Source organism: Amblyomma mixtum, chromosome 3 (assembly GCF_055824585.1).
Source record: "Amblyomma mixtum isolate Tamu chromosome 3, ASM5582458v1, whole genome shotgun sequence".
Classification (NCBI taxonomy): Eukaryota; Metazoa; Arthropoda; class Arachnida; order Ixodida; family Ixodidae; genus Amblyomma; species Amblyomma mixtum.
Genome location: NC_143014.1, coordinates 49,441,251 through 49,455,002, shown reverse-complemented (window position 1 = coordinate 49,455,002; position 13,752 = coordinate 49,441,251). Strand labels below are relative to the sequence as shown.

General features: G+C 44.7%; 2 protein-coding genes across 3 annotated transcripts in view; both read left to right on the top strand.

The window, feature by feature from the left end:
* Positions 1 to 13,752, top strand: part of LOC149350121 (uncharacterized) — a 602,760-nt gene that overhangs the window by 17,625 nt on the left and 571,383 nt on the right. The gene's annotated exons all lie outside the window — the stretch shown is intronic.
* The window catches only part of LOC149350138 (deoxynucleotidyltransferase terminal-interacting protein 1), a 280,102-nt gene that overhangs the window by 116,680 nt on the left and 149,670 nt on the right, over positions 1 to 13,752 (top strand). The gene's annotated exons all lie outside the window — the stretch shown is intronic.

Here is a 13,752-nt window from a genome sequence, read left to right as displayed (position 1 = left end):
CTGTACGTAACATAAACTTTGTAGGCTTTCTCTGAATACTTGGCGAAAGGATATTTGTAAAATGCGCCAGAGCTTTCTGATGATACTCTACACTGCAGTTCAGACTGGAACGCATGCATTTGTGCAGAGATCTGCTTGGTCAGCGTGCACATCCTTCAGAGCGTTGACTGGACGGAGGCACTTTTTTTTCGTTTTTTTTTTGTAAGAGTCGTGAAAAATCGTGTGTCTTGCCTCCGTCCAGTCAACCCAGAAGAAGACTTTGGTCAGAGTGTGTGTGAGATGAATAAAAAAAAATACTGAAAAATATGTGCCCAGGCCCGTGGAAGGCGGCGTGTGCTCCAAGAGAGTATAGAAGTTTAGCAAAAAAAGCTTCCAGACATTTCTGTTAAGACAATAATCGCCCAGTTACGTTTTCTCACCTGCACCGGGGCCATAGGCGCCGCCGTATCCGCACCGAATGAATGAGCTGTTTATTTATAAAGGGAGGGCCGTTTATTGGGGAATTGTGTTGTTAAGGAACTAATAACTTAAATACTGCGCTGTTTAACTGACAGGAAACGAACGCCGACTGATTTCGTTAAAAAGGGAAATAGATGATGACATTAGTGTCGACAGTTCTTCCTCTGACCCGTACTGTTTTATAATTGCCGAATCTCTGAAAAAAGAAAAAGAAAAAGCATGCGAATGGTTCTACTGGTGACGCTTTGAAAGAAGCGATGCATCAGAAAAAAAAAAAAATCTGCAGAGGCATGTTGCATCTGGCGCCCGTGAGTCCTGGTATGCCGCTCCATAGTTATCCCCGAATTTTGCCGGAAAAGTCTCGGTGGTCTGCGGGAATTGTAGCATCCACATGGCATGGGCACTATTAAAATTAGTTTTTCCCCGCGCGTGCCAACTTCTTACGGACGAACATTTAATTGATCACCACAAAGAACCGGAAAGCGAAAGCGTCAACGCGCGTCGTCTGCTGCTTCTTTTTTGTTTTTTTTACCGAGCGCCCCCTTTCGAAAGGCATGTATCATATAACTAGATAACTACAGACATTCTTTTGTATCTGCGCGGTGGTGAGGGCCATCTTACCCAGTAAATTAAGGTGTTTTATCTGATTTATCCCCTTCCTCCCTCCCTCCATTTTTTTTTTTTTTACTTTGATTCCTGTTCCGACGCAGCGGCGGCGAATGTGCGTTGAGCCTGTTTCACCTGCAAGCGAAAACGCTAGAGAATCCAGCCGCCGCGGCGCAAAAAACCTCTTTTTGAGTCGTCGCGGCGGTTAGCGGCGAGGTTCCAACAAGTTGGAAATTTTCGCTGGCCTTCGGTACCCGCTCAACGCAAAGGGCTTGTGCTTGAGAAAGTTTCGCTAGCTCCGCTCACGGAAGGAGAAAAAGCAAGAAAAAAAAATCTTCCGTTAGTTGTAGTATTTTTCTCACCTTTTTCACGTAGTAGCTCGTGTTTTTAAAACGCTTGTGTGCGCAAGGCTCCCTTGTTTGCCGAAACTTTCAGAAGGCTTATACTCACTTGTTTGTCAATAAATTAAATGCATACATGTATTCGTTTGGGACAAATTTATCGGTCTGCAAAGAGACGGCTGCACGATTATTGTTCCCCCATGTATCATTCCTGATAGAAAGACTGCACGCTTTTTTTTCTCTTTTGCTGTTTTTGTTCCCAGCGCAGGTCTGAGCCGAGCGTGCATCGAGAATAAAACGCGCGTTCGCGCGGTTATCCAACCCTCTGCGCATACACATGTGCATGCAGTGAATAAATTTCTGATTTCTACATGCACTTGAGGACTTTCGGAGATGCATATCAGTAATGTGTGGTTCATGATTACGTGCTTAGAGTGCGCAACGAGCTTGGCGCCGACCGGTCAGGAAGCGCTGCTTCAAGGAAGACAGTTGAGGCACAGCGATCATTGCCTGGAGCATTTTTTTCCTTTGTTTTTTCAGGCTTGGTGCTAGTTTCCTCGGCTATTTGCATGGAATGTTATTCATATGAACTACTCATATTCATATGAACTACGAAAGACTGAAATCGGGATACATTTCGTATGTGAAGAAAGTCACGTACTGGTTTCTCTAATTTGTTTTTATTTGATTTTAATTGCGGTAAATGTAACAGTATTTCACAAAAGAATAGCAGATTTATGCAGAAGACCAACAAACACACAAAACTGGCCACATCAGCTGACTGAAGTGTAGTCTGCATACAGTGTGCTAGAAAGATGCAATAAAATTTTTCACTCTGTGCTCAAGATATAAAAAAAAGTAACGCGATTCTTATAAACTTGAAAATACGCTATGAAATTGTTGAGTTACTTGTACATAAAATGAAACATTGACTTAATGATCGTAATATTTGCACGAAAACCAAGCAACCATGAAAAATGTTGAGAGTGCCTGGAAGTCAGAGAACATTGCTAATTTTGAGATAAATTTTTAACTACAAATCAGTATTAGTACATTAGTACTCAGTGAGTTTTTATAGTAGTAAAAATGATGCATGGTATACATTAGGGTAGGAAAAAAAAAACATTTGACCATTCATATTGCGTTAGCACCTCTTGCATGCAAACTTTTATAAGAATTCATTTTGCATAACTACATATTCATATTTTTATTCAATCATAGTCTATTATTATTATTCAACAAGGTTTTATGGAAATGACTTTACATTGTATGCCAGTTCTCGAACTATTTTGTGGCGCCCTCAAGCCGCGCGTGTCAACGCAGTCTGTCTGTTAATTTGGTTTTAGTGCGAAGCAGTGTAGGGATTTGAGTTTTCTTTTTCATATTTATGGCGTATGAAAGGCCAACTGCGCGTGTACAAGTGCCAGTGTAGTGGCTGCAGTTGCAACAAAATTTCTAGAGGCGAGAAAACAAAACTAGTTTCGTTTTCGGTAGCTGTAGCAGCAGTACTCTTGCAGGCGATTTGTATCCCTCGCCGTGGAAGATTGCCAAGAAGCCCACACAGTCAGAGAAGTTGTGCACGCATGTAGGCGTCAAATCCGCTAAAACTTGGAATGCGCAGGTTGCTGACTTGATATCACCAGTTAAAGCAGGAAGGTACATCAGAGTGCTTTTCTTTGGCAGTGTGCTCATAGTGTGCTGATTGGTGACATTTATTGTGCGCATGCCCAGATTTTTTCTTATATTTGATGATGATTTGGTTTTAATGGCTCAAGGGCATCTGTGAGCAAATAGCGCCATGGCACGGTATTTTTGGTTAACCCTGGGTGGGGCCCGAGACACTATACTGAGCAGCATCAGCATCAGCATCATCGTCAGCCCGACATAGACTTACGACCACTGCAGGGCAAAGGCCTCACCGATATCTCCCCAGTTAACCCTGTCCTGTGCCAGCGGTGGCCACCGTTTTCCCCACAAACTTATTCTTAATCTCATCTGCCCACCTAACTTACTGCCCCTTGCTACGTTTTCCTTTATCCTACCTTCGCATTGCATGCTCTGTCCAAGCCCATTTCGACTAGGATGTCATTAATCCGCGTTTGTTCCCTCACCCACTCTGCCCTCTTCCTGTCCCTTAAAGTTACACCTATAATTTTCCTCTCTATAGCTCGCTGCGTTGTCGTTGCTGAGGCCAAGAGAAAGCTGGTACCCGGCGTCGCTGGAGATCGAAACTCGCACCTTCTGTGTACGAGACGGATGCTCAGACGTACAATTCCCTTACATTTCCGGCCTGTTCCACAAATAAGGGTGTATGAAATCATTCGATAATTCGCCACCATTCGATCGCCATTGTGTGGACAAAAGGGGTATGAGACCGCCGTCACGAGCTGCGTTGGCTGCATGATTGTTGATCAGCAGTACGTTCGGATCGTCGCGCGGGCTGCACCGGTCTGGCCCCCCGTGCTTTCCGCCACGCTCGCATTGCCGACAGGAGAAAAATTGAGCGAAAATAGGTTATTACAAGAAAGCTGCGTTTAGCGTACCCTTGAAATAAATCGCGGTTTCGTTCAGCTGGCGTTCGACGCGGTCGTGTGTACTCTGATGTCGCAGCTATTCAGCACTGAAATGTCTCGTGTGTTTTGTGCTCATGACGACGGGACGAATTTCGCGGGGATTCCCTGTATGTGACGTAACACAGCTTTGGCTATTGCCTGCAGAGTGCTCAGGTGCGCGGTCTACAGCTTGTGGTGTTGATGAGCGCTTCGCCACCTGCCGCTAAGGACATCTCGATTCCACTTGATTAGCTCTGCTTGAATGAATGAACTGAAGTTGCCGGTTTTGTTATTGGTTGGGTTGATTGACGGCGTACCACACGACCCGATGCAGAAACGAACCTGCCTCCCGCATCAGCATGTGCAGCATCCATACTCGCTGGCGTCGCTGAGAGGCAGGGAAGGGCAGTCGTGCAAGCATCCCCTTTGAGACGAGCCAATGGAGGGTGGCACCAAGGTCGTCTAATTATGTTCCTTCGAATATTTTTATGAGAATCTTAAGTTCCAGGTGACTATCAAGTGAAGTAAGTAAAGTTAAATATGCTAACGGTTTCCATAGTTTACTTGGCGTCGGTGCACTTCGGAGGCACGCCGTGGATTGAACAATGGTCGGGGCCGAACCCGCAAACTTGTACGTTGGTCTACCAACAGCGGATAAGTGGAGCGGCAACCGAAGTGGTCATGAAAAGTGGCCCGGGCCTTTGCGACGGGTTTTGTGGCGCCCGGACGAGCAGCAGACGACAAGCCTCGAGCCGCAGACTGCCATGCGCTCTTCGCGCCTGCGCAGTATAAAACAGGGAGAGCGGCGCCCTCTACAGCAATGCGTCACAATTCGTCTGCTAGGCCACTGCCCCGTCGTCATTTTGCGCTTCATCTACAGCTTTTATGGGGTTTAGACGTCTTCTCTTTCTCCCACAGGGCATGAATGCGTCAAGGTAATTCACTTAAACGGGAGCAGTAATGCAATAAGGAACGAAGGTCCCTCGCTAAGGACGCCTACCAAATGCTCTCTGCCCGCTCCCAGTCGGGTGCTGCGAAGGAGCATGCTACTCCCGAACGGCTGTGTGACGCGCGCTCGTCCTGGCCGCGCGTTTTCGTTTTTCACCAGTGTGCGGCCCCAAAATTGCTGGCGCTGACGCGGCGCCGAGAATGTCATTTTCTAAAATCTATAAACAGAGATGGATATTGCTTACAGTGGGCTACAAGAATCTCAATAAATATAAGGAGCGTAAGAGGTAAAAAGATAAGTACTCAGTACAGTCAAAATCGGTCTAACTAAACCCGATTTGCTAAGTTCCCGATCTAACGAACAAATTTAATTTCCCGGCAAGTGCCCATGGGGTTAATGTTCTATATAACCCGAAATAATGAAACAATTAAATGAGCATTAACCCCGATTTAACGAAGTTCTTCGGGAATAATAAATTTTGCCACAATGTTTCGCAGCTTGTTGGCAGCGTGCCAGTAGTATTATCTATGCGGCCAAGACACGACCCTGGTTTTTGTTTTGACAGGGCTGCAAGCTGCGCCGGTGCGCGGTACAAAGGCCTCGCCAGTCGGCGGCGCTTCCCACCTTGACTTCACAAATTTCGCGATTTAACTAAATCATTTGTGGCTGCTCTACATTTCGTCAAATCGGGTTTTAACTGTATTAGTTAACCAGCCTGCTAGTTGGCATGTCTTAATTAGCTGTAATCTGATCCAATACAGCATTGATAGTGCATGCTACAGCGACAAAAAGCACTCTAGCTCAAAAGCATATTTTTAAAATTGCTGACAGTGTTAGCTGAAATTGAAAATGGTTTCTGAGGAAAGGAAATGGCATATAGTAACTGTCATGTTCACATACCTCGGTGAACACCTGAACCGCGCCGTAAGGGAAGGGATAAAGGGGCAGTCAAAAGAATTCGAAAGCAAGAAAGAGGTGCTATATGGAGGTCTCCGGAATAATTTTGACCACCTGCAGATTTTTAACACACACTGACGTCACTCAACACACGGGCGCCTTTTGCGTTTCGCCTCCATCGAAACAATGGTCGATGGATGTGCTGTGCTGTGTGATGTCAGTGCACAAATTAAGTAAAAAATCATGTGGTTGTTCTAAAATTCATATCTTCGTGCTAGACTTCCACTGAACAGGCTGGTTAATTTCCCAGTTATTCTTTTACAATGGGAACTCATGACCAGTGTTGATATACTTTTTTACCTTTTTGGTCTGCGAGACACTGCAACTAATTGATATGACTCCATTGAAGTCGTTAAAGGAGAAATGACTGTTTCAAGAGCAACATACATGTGCGCCTACTGTGACTTGGCACTGATGTATTATGTGAAGAGTATTGTATTGTTTTGACATTCCAGAAAGATGTAGTGGAAGAAATTTAATAAGAAAGGATTACCATTCACATGCCCAAACACAACTGTGAGGCTACAACAGGTGGGTCCTTTCATACGGCAACTAAAGGGGAATCCCCCAAGCTGGAATCATTACTCAGCATTAGGCAATTCTTCTAAACGCATTAGAAAAACATCATTGTTCGAGTTTGTGGTTGATACAGTCTCCCACTGACCACTAGCCATCCTATTTAGTGCAGTTGTCAGAGCAACTGCCCCTACAAAAGGGTGATACCAAGTTAGAGTCTCAGAGCAGGACGACTTTTACTTCAACTTTGAAGATTCTTGAGGGGCTGCAGCTTTCCTTATAGTCAAGGCTAATTTATATGGCTGCTCAGAAGTGGGTGCTAATAGCAGTTATTTTCTCATTTGAAACCTAATTCACCTTGGTGGATTCTCTCCAGCACATTAGACCAAAACAAATAGCGCTTCGAAATGGAAATGTCTGAACGTAATATTACAGAGTTTCTGGTTGAATATATTGATGCTGATAGATACTGTCAGTCCGAAACTCACTTCCGTGCCCTGCAGATCAGCTGTACCAGCAATAGCCTGGCACCTCGACCGCTGATACATCTCATGTTCCTGGGCAGTCCTGAAAGGGTTATTAAGTGCCTTGATCGTGCCAAGCCTATTTTTCAGATGTGAAGAGCTTACAAAGTACTATCAGCGTCAAATGAAATGCGAACAAAACAACTGAAACGCGAGCAGAAAAAATCAAGCATATTAGAGGCTGGAGGTGAAATACAGTCGTGGGCTATTGACATTTCAGAAGAGCGGTCTTTTCGGCTTCAATGGCAAAATCAACTGCTCATGTATTTTGCCTCCCTAGTATAATATCTGCGAGTTGTGCTGTTCGCGTTTCAATTGGCTTGTTCGCGTTTCAATTGACGCTGATAGTACATATTTTGGATCTAGATGCCTAACAATCCAGAAAGGCAGCATTCAGTATGGTTGCCACCTCATATCCACTACCGAAAATCATATTTAGCCTACAGGCTGTAAGCCCAAATCAACTAGAATTTCTGTTAACTTGAGTAATCAAAAGATATTGTATTATTTTGTCATTCCTAAAAGGTGTAGTGGAAGAAAATGAATAGGAAACGATTACCATCCTATGTCCGGCCATTGCTGTGTGGCTACAACAGTGGGTCCTATCATAAGGCTACAAAAGGGAATTGATTGAGCAATTTGAGGCCGCATTCGTATGTGCAAGAAAAAAATACCTTGTGCCATGATGGCACTCTTTGGCGAAAGTTGCCCTTCTTTTCCTGCAATTTTGCTCATGAATGTCCGTCACCTTATGTCTTTGTTGTCTGCCAAGTAACCTCATTCTTAACACACCTGCCACAGGGACTTAGCAGCTGTGGTGTTCAGCGACTCACTGGGTTGAATCCTGGCCACAGGAGCCACATTTCGATGGAGGCGAAATGCTGAAGTGTCTGTGTTGTCTGCAATGTCAGTGTGTGTTAAAGAACTCCAACTGGTCTTAATTATTCTGACCCCCCCCCACTGCAGTGCCTGTCACAGCCTGTGTGCAGCTTCAGGACTGCAGCCCCCGCGTACCATACCATACCATGCCACCATTCTTAAATTGACTGACAACCAACCAGTACATGTCGTGAGATTAGGTTGGAAATGAAAGGATGTCCGCTCATATTGGCAGAATCAAATGTTGTAATACCTATTAAGTGGGGGTTTATAATAATTTATTGTTGAAAATCACATAAATCAAGCTGAAGCAATTCTCTAATGATATTTTCTGTTATTGGTGTATCCCACCACATGATTCTAATTCACCTTAACGTAACAATGTCTCGGTAAAATATGGCATTTGCTGTTAAATGGATAATAAATGTTCTTTTTGGGTATATTACGGGTTACACTCCCTTCAATGTGTCTGCCAGTGGAAAAAAAAAATATAGGACAAAAGGCGGCACTTCCTGAGCAGAAGTACTTTCAGTAGTTTTAGTAGATGGCTTTTGCATCTGTTGGTGGCAGTGGTAGCACTCTTCTTTAAAACTGTCGTCGACGAGACGTACTGTGCTTCGATGTTTCACAGTTGCTTTCCTTTGCAGAGACGCAAATGAATGATATGTTCGGTGAACACCCAGTGTATTTTTTGCTGCAGGATATCCATGTGGTCTCGTTAGGAAACAAGTTGCTAGTTGTACTTGTTATTATACGATGAATCATTACATGCCAGTTGAAGCCAGGCTCTGATCTCTGGTGTACTTAGTTGAGTTTGCCGGATTACCACAACCTCGAATTCCTTAAAATCCAGCAAAATGTTAATGCAGGAGCACTAATTTTTTTTTCGCCTTCATTGAGATGTGGTCAGTGTGGGTGGATATTTTATTTGTTTGTTTGAAGAAGCAGAAACACCAGTTCACAGTAATATTTTAATTGATGCAAAAGTTTTTGTCCGTCTGTGCTCAAGGTAGACCTCGCCTGGAAAACAAAAACAGCCGCCTGAATAATGAGTTCCCGTGCCTTCTCATAAGCGTACAAGCCATACATAGCATACACATGGCGGTGTAAACTGCAGAATATAGGCTATCCACGCCGTCCAGGTTACCTTGAAAGAAGGGGGAGAAGGAGCTGACATAGAGGACGATAGCCACAATGGAAGAGCAGCACTACAAAAACAATAAATAAAGCTGTTTTTCTTTGTAAGAACGCTTGGTGTATATGCTTGGCGAGCAGCACAACACGGCTCGCAGCATTCGTGCATTCCATTTCCAGTAGGATAAACCAGGCGTGTCATGGATTAGCCTGGAAGCTTTTTGAGGAACAGAACACTGACATGAGCATTACTTTGCATTGGCATGAGCATTTTGACTTTGACATGAGCATTTAAAGCAGGAATCATAACGCGAACGCAATAGCTAGTTCGGGCAATAAAATTTTGAAGCGAAAGTTGTTTGCTGTCTGTGAAGGAACCACGGCACACATCGCTCCACTTTCTTGTCATGCTGGTGTGTCGAGAAGGTATCGCATGCCGGGCAGCACCGTGTTGCTGCTTCTCTGTGCATGGAAGGAACCGCGGGGAAGCGAAACGTCCGATACAGGCATAAATCACTGGGTGCCAAGAAGGAAAGCAGTGACAGATATTCGTAGACTGGAATGACCTCAGGAAACCACATAAATGCGATACGTTGAGGTGTCGCTGAAGGAAACGTACGACCCACAAGAACCTAAGTGTACAGTCGTCCACACGCCTGTCTATAGAGCTGTCGAACGGCGCACCAGAGAGCACACTTACGTCATTTGTCAGTGGTCGAGGCTTCGAGACCTGATCTTATCGTGCATCAGCATATCGATAGATCGCGTTCACTCCTCATGTCTTTAAAAGCTGTACTGGGCCGGCCAGACAGCGGCGATTGTCGTTAATGCACAACAGAGCGTGCCGTTCCAGCGCTCTGGGCAAGCGTGTGGACGACTGTACGTTCGCAGTAAATGCGTCCGTGCCTATCGAATCAGTGCTCTGTTTGCGTACAGACATGCGGCACATGAACACTCCCTACAGCAATGGAACACACCAATAAAGGAATACAACCACAAGTACCACAAATCTAGAACACTATACCACAAGTACCACAAGCATTATGTGGATAGCAGCGTGGATATGCTTGGCTCGAAAGAATCAGAACCGGAACTTCATAGCTGAGTCGGGCAATAAGAATGCTCCGAGTAAAATCGTAAAAGAATAAAAAAAACCTTTACATGTATTCACTATTTAAATTAATTCACATTTCTTCTCTCGTTCTCTGTTCCATCTTCTAAAAGCGCTCTTGCTACTTTTCTGTTAGTTCAATCTTCACATCTTTAGACTTGGATGAAGACAAAATTGGCCACATTGTCACGTGGATGTTGTACTTCACTATTATTGAAGCTCTAAAAAGCGCTGAAAATAATACAGTGGTAGATAACTTCCATCAAAAGTTTTTAATAAAATAAAAACAATATAGCGGACCTACTATTAGAAATAAAAGTAAACAATGTGCTCGAAAGTCCAAAAACGCTGTGCAAAATGTACACCAAAGTTTGTCAACAGAACGTTGTATGGAGATACTAAACAGCCGAATGTGGTGAAACAAGATTTTGCTCACTGCCCTCTGGGAGTCAACTAGACGTACCATCCCTCTGCATGGTGCGAACGCGCTGTTGCTGACACATGCATGTCCAGGATTGCGAGGCATAGTGTTAATTTGCGAGGCCTCTCGTTTCGTAGGCAATGCCGTATGCTTTAAAGTACTGTATTCACTGCGCAGTGTTCTTTGAAATTAAATCTTTGAGTGTAGTGCGTTTACCGCCTATAAATTTTTTTCATTACAAATATTGCGAATACCAGTAATGCCATTTATTATACCCCTGATGTAATCTGCTGTTTTGGTCCGTGGATGATTTTGCTCTTATCAGTCATCCTCATCAACGCAAGCGATGTGAAACTAGATGGGTGGCACGAGTACACCGCTTTGCTCCCTCTGGCTACCCGCCGCGGTGGCCGAATGGTTGGGACGATCGCCTACTGAGCTGGAGTACCCGGGGTCGAGCCAGACCGCGGCGGCCGCGTTTCGGTGGAGGCGAAACGCAAAGGGCGCCCGTGTGCTGTGCGATGTCTGTGCTCGTAATAACTGGCCGGACGAAGCCTTTAGTTGCCTTATGTGCCCGTGCCTAATAGTAATAATAATAATAATAATAATAATAATAATAATAATAATAATAATAATAATAATAATAATGTTTATTGCAACACTTCACAAAGAAGCGGGCCCGTCAAAGCCGGCGTGAGGCTTGTTGGACTTGGCCCAACAAGATATACAGGGTCACGTTTCACCTCAGGCTTTCCAAAATTTTAAGAAATAATCGTTTTGAGTTAGAAGAGCGCTTTCTTCGGCATATATTTGTGTTAGCGGTGTGGTGCATCAGAATACAGCTAAAGGCTGGTTAACTAATATTGAATAGCTAACTCTTTAACTATTACCATTAGGCTCCTTTATTATTGAGAGGCGTGTAGCCCACCTCAAGTAATATCCTTATCACTTTTTAGAACTTCGAAAACGTAGTTACCCTCAGCGCTGTGACCCTACCAATTTTGGCTATTTCGACGAGTTACGTGCACTGGAGAGCTTGCGTAATTATCTGGAAGCTTCTCGAAATCGCATGTATTTTGGCGCGATGTAGCCAAAATTTGTTGGGAGGAACAAAAATCCATTCTTTTGATTTCTCGCGATATGACATTTCCACATTTTCCTCCTGAACAACACTTCATGTCTCATTTGCGTGCGAGCACTGTTTTTTGTTTTTTTTACATAAATGTCATTTTTAGAGACGTGAGTGTTGACCGGCCGAGCTCAGTATAACACGTATGAGTAGTGTACATGTGTAGCTCTGCTGTGTAAAAAAAAATAAAAAATAGGTATATTGATTTTCTCCGGTATTAGTGGGATTATTAGTGCGCGTCTGGCAAAAAACGGAAGGCTGCTTAGCATCAGATTCTGTTGTCCGAATGGCTCTGAATCTGGGCGTTGGTTTTTTTGAAAGGGCAGAAAATTTTATCTCCATCTGAAAGGCACTGACGCGTTTTTCGTTCTCGGGACAGCCGTGCGCTGCTAATAGCGAGCTTTCTATATTTGACTCTGAGGTTGCGATGCTGTCGGAATAGCTCTGAATTCGGGTGATTGTTTGTCAAACGAGGCAAAAAGAAAGAATTGTGTCTGCTTTTGAAAACCACTGGCCCGTTTTTCGTTCTCCAGACTGTTACCGCTTTCATGTTTAGCAGACGACGCGCCAAAAATGACCGTAGAATGAGCTGCTAATACCGAGCATGTATTTTGCTCTACGGATGCGAAGTTTTCATAATGGCTCTGAATTCGGGCTATTCTTTTTGTGAGAAGGTAGGAGGGAAGACTGTATTTGTTTTTATAAAAACACGCTTTTTTGTTCTCGAGAGAACCAGCGCCCTCATGTTTAGCAGACGACGCGGCAGTGATGACGACCGCAGTGTTCTTCGGCGCTGGATCATTTGCTGCGACAAGTCAGCATTTATTTGAGTGACGATTCGGTGCTGTCTGAATAGCTCTAAATCCGGGCTATCGTTTTTGTGAGAAGGCAGGAGGAAATGCTATCTGCTTTTAAAAGAACTGCCGCGTTTTTTTTGTTTGTTTTTTTAGAAGAAAAACGCGAACAAGCTGCTGCAAAGGATTTTTAATCAATGTGATCGAAGATAGCGGGCATGCATTGGTCAGTGCCTCTTCCTTGAACATGGCTAACAAAGCGAAATATTTCTTGCATACAGCATAGACGCAGGGCTTGAAAAAAAAATATAGACTGCCAGCGCCCTCATTTTTAGCAGACGACGCAGTAGTGTGTGTGGGCCTTGGAGGAAGGAAAAAAAGGGGAAAGGCCCTTTCCACACAACACACTGCGAGAAAAGTGTGGAGGAAAACATGTGGTTTTTCACGATCGGGAGTAGTAGTAGGGGGTGGGGGATAGGTAGATGTGGAAATTCAGCGGTCGTTCTTCCCTATTCCACGATCCCGTTGGCCTCCGCCGCTGCCTTGGCTCTCGTCACCAGCATAAGCTGTGTGCTCGGGTCGGAGTCAGTCAGGAGGGCCTCCCACTGCTCTAGACTAGGGCTATTTATTTTTGGTAATAAAGGGCTTTTTTTCACAGCCCCAGGTGGCGGGGTACGTTGTGGCGTAGCCCCCACACCACACGCAACTTTCGCGTATCTGTTCGGCCACATTTTATGATGCATATGGCTCTGCTTGGGTAGGTGTCTGTTTGTAGAGCATGAGTGGCGTAAATTAATCAGAACCGAATTATACACTACTCAAGCGTGGTAAAATATGTTAATGTTGAGCTCTTGTCATTGTCACACGTTGAAGCCCTCAAGCATTGGCTATATATACTCCAAGTTCGGGTGCAACAATGTACTTCATTAGTACATAAGCTGAACCTAAACAATGGATGAGATCACTGTGAGTGAGCTTTCATGTGCACCCGAGTGACACGCAGAAGCGTGAAGCAGTCCACATTTTTTTGCCAGTCGCCCACGACTACGTGGCGTCCTGTTGACATTTTGCTGATTTCCATATGCTTTAGTGCCAAGGCCGTTGTACGATCGTTCTTTGATGATGATGATGAAAAGCCTTTATTTAATAAAAGAGGTGAGGCTTTCTTAAAGAGCCCCGCAATGGGTGGAGTCCCTATTCCGGGACCCCATTGGTCGAAGCCGCCAGCTTAGCCCTCTTGACCAAAGCCTTTTGGGCCTGAAGGTCCGAGCAGCCAAGCAGGGCCGCCTCCCATTCCTCTCTGGTAGGGTTGGGGTGGGGGGAGAGGGCTGAGTTGCGCTGGCAAGCCCAAACCATGCATGTGGTCCGATCCACATGGGC